Source organism: Corvus kubaryi, unplaced genomic scaffold (assembly GCF_017639235.1).
Source record: "Corvus kubaryi isolate FWS band 111438036 unplaced genomic scaffold, C.kubaryi_AGA036_p1.0 37357, whole genome shotgun sequence".
Lineage (NCBI taxonomy): Eukaryota > Metazoa > Chordata > Aves > Passeriformes > Corvidae > Corvus > Corvus kubaryi.
The window spans coordinates 1,199,858-1,205,857 of NW_024581117.1; positions in this window are offsets into that span (position 1 = coordinate 1,199,858).

The following is a 6,000-nucleotide window of genomic DNA, read 5'->3' on the forward strand; positions in this document are numbered from 1 at the left end:
TAGTCATATGACATAAGGCCTCAGATTTGTAGCATCACAGAAAAATATTATGACCTCTTTTCACTTTGGTATGAAAAACATTAAGTATATTTTCTTAATTTCTTCTTTCTCACCTTCAATTTCTAGTCCTTTCCTCTCCAGATCAACCTCCTGCAATCCAGTCTTCTTCCTAGAAGGCACTTATAGTCATTTGAGGGGGAAGTCTCATATTGCTGCTCTGGTTAATAGTACCAGAAGGATACTGAACCAATGATATACAGAAAAGATTTATCTTTCTTTTATATCTTTTTGTCTGTGGGTTGTTTTTAAGTAAAAAAGCCTAAATCATGCATTTAGAAACCAGCTTAAAAGACATACTCCTAGAAGTCTTAAACATTCAGTGGGTCTAAAGTGAAATGAAGTGAAAGTTCAAGATATGTACCGGGTTTTAAAAGTTAACCACTGCCTATAAAGTAAAACGCAGACCTAGGAAACTGAATTAAGTGTACAGGTATGATAAACTTCTTAAATGTTACCATTTGATTGGCAAACCATTTGATTGGTGATTTTTTTGATTAAAAGGGAATGTATATTTACCTGGAGAAAAGAAAGCAGAGGGAAAACCTTGTCACTCTCTACAACTACCTAAAAGGAGGTTGTAGCAAGGTGGGCTTCAGACTCTTCTTCGAAGTAACAAGAAATAGGATGAGACAAAAAGGCCTCATGTTGCACCAGGGGAGGTTTAGATTGGATATTGAGTAAAAAATCACAGAAAGGGTTGTCAAGAATTGAAACAGGTTGCCCAGGGCAGTGGTACAGTCACCATCTCTGGAGGTATTTAAAAGATGTATACATGTGACCCTTGGAATGTGGTTTAGTGGTGGACTTGGTTAATTTAATGGTCGGTCTTAATGATCTTAAAGCTATTTTCCAACCTAAACTACTCTATGATTCTTTATGAAGTCTTATAAAATGATGTAGGCTACTCTAAGAACTGAAAAATAATTGTAAGTTCTCTGGGTTATGAACAGTCATACAAAAAGTCACATGTGGAGAGATGCTGCTTGTCTTTCTGTTGCTTGTTCTTGTCATTGCTTTTTCTAAGGAAATGTCACACAGAATCAGAAACATTTTCTTCTACAGAAGGACAAAACTGTGACTACATTGCAAACATCTAACAGACAAGAATGTTAACCTTACATATAGTCTCTTTAATTTCCACTACTGCATATGTGTGTGAAGGAAAAGAGCAGCAGATCTATGAAGTAAAAAGGAACTGCCTGAAAGACCACCTCTATATTGAAATGTCACAAATGACAGAAGAATTCTGTTATAGTTCAAATGTATTATGTTACTTGTCTTATGCCACAATTTGCCTATACTTAAAATTTCCTGTAAGTTCTGGCCTAATCTCGTGCTTCTGAAATGTTGGGTAAAAGGCTAAACTCAGACTGTCAAAAGAAAAGGAGTCTCAAGGTAAAGGAAACAAGGCTGTATGGAGTAATCAGAGCATGGGAAAATAATGGGAATTCAGTTTCTTTCTAAATGTCAAATCTTCTGCAATTACACTTTAATTGCTAGGGTAGAAGTAGATATTTTGTCAGAATAAAGTAGAAAAGTTGGTGGAGAACTGTAAGGTTAAATGAAAAATTTATATATATTTTTAGTGGGACCTAATTTCTCGACAAATTTTGGTAATTTACTGCAAATTAGCAGGCATTAAACTGATACCCCACTTCTGAGAATTTGTGTTTGAAAGCCTGTCTCCTAGTGTGGTAAAAAAGTCTAACCTCCTCACCCAGATCCTGCTAATTACACTGTCAGTCATTCATTCAAAGTATTGATGCATGCTTTGAAAGTTTATGTTTGCCTTTATCACGAGGGCATAAAGGATGAACAGGTCATTGACAGTGAGTCAGTACATACAGCAGTAAGTGTCTGAAAACCATTTAATGAGGTAGTCTGCATAAAAATTAGTTTTTTACTTTGAAACAGACAATGTATAAAGTTCAGGGGACATGTACCAAAGTGATCTTTATTTCTCATAATGCAGTTGCTCGGGTTAGTACATTAAAAATGCTAAACTGTCTGTCTTATGAAACAGAGAGTCTTAAGAATAAAAACCGTCCTTAGATACCTTCAAAAAAAAGATGGACATTTCGTTCATAGCTAGTCCTAATCTTGAAAATAAAGAGTTAATTACTTCTTACATAAAATTTTCCAACTTCCTCGAGGGAAGAAGATGGAACTGGGAAATGGATACCTTATGCATCCGACTGTATCAATATATCTAATTTTGGGCCATATTTATCTTTGTCCTTTAGGCAGTAAAATTATGAGCAATGAGGGATGAGACACAGGAAGAACAGACTGGGTATTTGAAGACCTTATGTTTTAAACCCAGCTGGCAACTAAAACCACAGAGCAGCTCATTCACTCCCTCCATGAGGGACGGAGAATTGGAAGAGAAAAATTGACAGAACTTGTGGATTGAGATAAAGACTATGTAATAGGGAAGGTAAAGATGAGCGTGTAAGCAAAGCAAAGGAGAGCAAAGCAATGCAAAGCAAAGAATTCATTCAGTAGGCCCCATGGGCAGGCAGGCGTTCAAGCATCTCCACGAAAGTAGGGTTCCACCACATACACCAGTGACTTGGGAAGACAAAAGACATTGTGACTGTGATGAAAGATACTTGGGTCTTTGAGTGAGGCCTCCTCCCTCACACAACCCCACTCTCCATTTTCTCTGGTGGGCAATATGAATTGTTATAAGACAAGAAAGCCAGGTGAGAATTGCAAAAACTATCTGAATGCTGCATAATTGATAAATTCTGGAGATGCAGGAGCTGTGATGTTTGCGATTGACTTTGGTACACATTGTCCTGCAAAAGGGTATAAAAATCTGCTGGGCACTGGGACAACTAGGCCAGCTGGGCAAACTGGTCTCTGAGGTTGCAGGCCACTTCTGGGTGGATCCTCTCCTTGGCAGGAACATTTGCAGCGTGTGTCCTGCCCAAAGACAGGGAGCACTCACTTTTGAATGGGTGAGTTAAAGCATTAAGAAATAGTCAGATATGGAAAGAAAATCAAAAATCAGCTATGTAAGTGCTTCTTTTGTTTGTAATTGGGCATTCTATAAGGCCAAAATCTGTAAACCTCTATGTTTCTAGCTGAACATGCTTATATTATAACCCTTTAGACCTGCTTATATTATATACTGCATTGACAATATTTAGATACCGTATTAGCAATAAATCTAATCAACCACAGTGAAAGATGGAAAAGGAAAGAGTGTGATATGTAAAGCACGTGAAGCACATCTAACTGCTGCTTATAAAAGTGCCAGACACTTACCAAAGGAAAAGACTGATGCAGAAATTAAGAAAAAAGGGGTCATAGCAAGGAAAAGTCAATTGAAAGAATAAGGAAGTTAAAAGAAAAATTAGGAGTTGAGATAGCACATTCAGAGCCTTCAAATTTTCAAGCTATAACATTGATATTCTTACCTGAAGACTGGGACAGAGACATTTGGAATAACTCTGAGAACACAGAGGAAGAATTGGAACAGGAGGGAAAGAACCTACCCAGACCTATAATTACAACAGAGACCACTGCAGTTATGGATGATAGAGCAAAGAAAATACATTGAAAATCCATCCCCTATACACCTAGGGAGCTTGCAAAACTCCAAGAAAACAGCCGTATAAAGTGTTGTGCCAATGAGTCATGGGTCATCCTGGCTTTGGGATTGTTTGTCCAAAGTCCCCAGTCAAAGTGTCAGAGCTCACTGGAATTCATCTGGTCAGGACTTTTTGCTTAGAGTGACCCATTTATCCAGGCAAGGCACTAAGGTTGTCCTATGCAGATTGCAAAAAATTGTTGTCCTTAACTGTTACAGGGGGGGTACTGCAACACGTGTATCAGACAACGAGGCCTGTGGAAAAGAAATATATATGGACAGATTCTTGATAGCTGTTTTAGAGAGATGTTTATTTCTCCAGCTGCATGGCCGGGGCTCTGCCGAGAAACTGCAGCAATCACGGGACCCGAGGGTCCTTGCCCGCGCAGGGGAACACAAACCAACCAACGGGAACGAGGCTGAGCAGGGGCAGGGAAACCCCATGTCTGTCCGCTCAGGGCCCCTCTCCCAGGACCCCACAGCAGGGGGAGGGACCCCAACACTGAACAGTTATCCAGTGGACAGCACCAATCCACACACCGAGGCAAGGTATTTCTAATTTTTATTCTAGTTTGTGCAAAGCAGGGAGCTGGGTGGTAACCCACAAAAGCCTGGCTCCCCAGTCATCAAAACTTTACACTATTTATAAATTTTAACACAGAAAGGCATCATCGTTCACTGGTTACAAATTGCATAACCTTTTCATTAATTTGTACTCAACCCCATAATTGCTAGTTATATCTCTAGCTTCTCATCCTAATTAATCTACATGCACAATTCTTCTCTCTATTTGAGTCAGTGGTCCATTTTGAATACGTGGCCAATGAGTCAGTGGTCATGATCTCCCACTGCTGGAGTTATCTTTACCCCAGTTACTGCTCAGTAACTTTATTTCATAAAACCAGCAGTTAAGTTTGTATATTATTGATGTCTTTTAATCAATCAGACAACTGCGGTATGACAAGCTAGTTGGGTTTACTATAAAAATATTTATCTGTGCTTCAAAAAGCTGAGTAAACTTGTGCTTTTTTTAAAGAATCTGATATTTAAATGGATAATGTTAAACTGATAAACAGCACTGCAAAATATTGGAACTCTAGGTATATAAATAAAAATTTTGAGCCTTTTTTTTTCCAATAAAGGGCTTAATTTCTTTTTTCCTCTACTCAGACAGGAAGTTACTTGGTGCAGAGAACCACTGTGACTTCTAGAGAATAGGAACATTCATCTAAATATCCATCTAAGGATTGTTTGAATAGGATAGTGACACAGGTGTCAAGAGAAGTATTTGCCTCAGGACACCTCTAGGGGAAAGGGGAGTAAAAATAAGTTCAATGAACCCCCCAGAAATTGAGTTTACTGTCTTCTAAAGGTATTAGGGGAAAAGGTTCTTCTCAGAATTGTTTCGTCATGGGTTTGGAAGTGAAAGTCATTTCTAATGTGGAACAAAATGGTATTAACTTATTCCACAGTGTTGTTTTTTGATTTTGCTGAAGCTTTAAAAATACTGTGAACTCCTCAGAGAAAAGACACTATGTATGTGTAAAGGATTATTACTGGATTAGCACACATCAGTCAGTTATGGGAAATATCTTGCATACTAGTGTAGAAACTTTTACAAGTCTTGGTTTTTTGCTTTTTTCAGTGTTTAACACTTAAGACTCCCTTTCCTCAAATAGGGGAAAATTAACTAGGAGTGAATTTTAAGGCAACAGCTACATATGGAAGTGGTACTGATTTCTATTTGTCAAATTTGAGAAATTTTTTAGAAAACAGTTTTATTTTTGTAATATACATGCTTCTGTATGCCTCTGGCAACTTGACTTAGAAGCTGATACTACAGTACCAATCCCAACTGGATGCTTCTGCAGGAGAAGAAAAAATGAAGAAAGTGGAAGAAAGCAAAAAAAAATTATTTGAGCAAATCTCTAAGGACCATGAGCAGACAAAGACTGAGAATATGAAAAGCAGGAGGGAGAAACAGTGAGTTTTTCTGAAAGACTGAGCAGTGGAGCAAGAATAAAGTGGCTGCTCAAGAAATCCATCTCCCACACAGCACCAATTAGTTAGGTGTAATTTATACAGGAAGGGTGATGAAGAAAGAAAAGGTGAAAAAACCTAAAATGTCAACCAAACTATATGGAGGTAAGAAGCTTTTCAATAGGAAGAACAGGAAATTCACAAATGAAGAGAAGGTAGTATAAAAGAAAAGGAAGTCTTAATTGTTCTTCTGAATATAACAGGGTAGGAAATCTGAATAACCTTCTAATCATGCTAGGGATTCTTGATAATAATTGTCTTGGTTTGAGACAAATTTGGAGGAAAAAGTCTGAAATGAATGT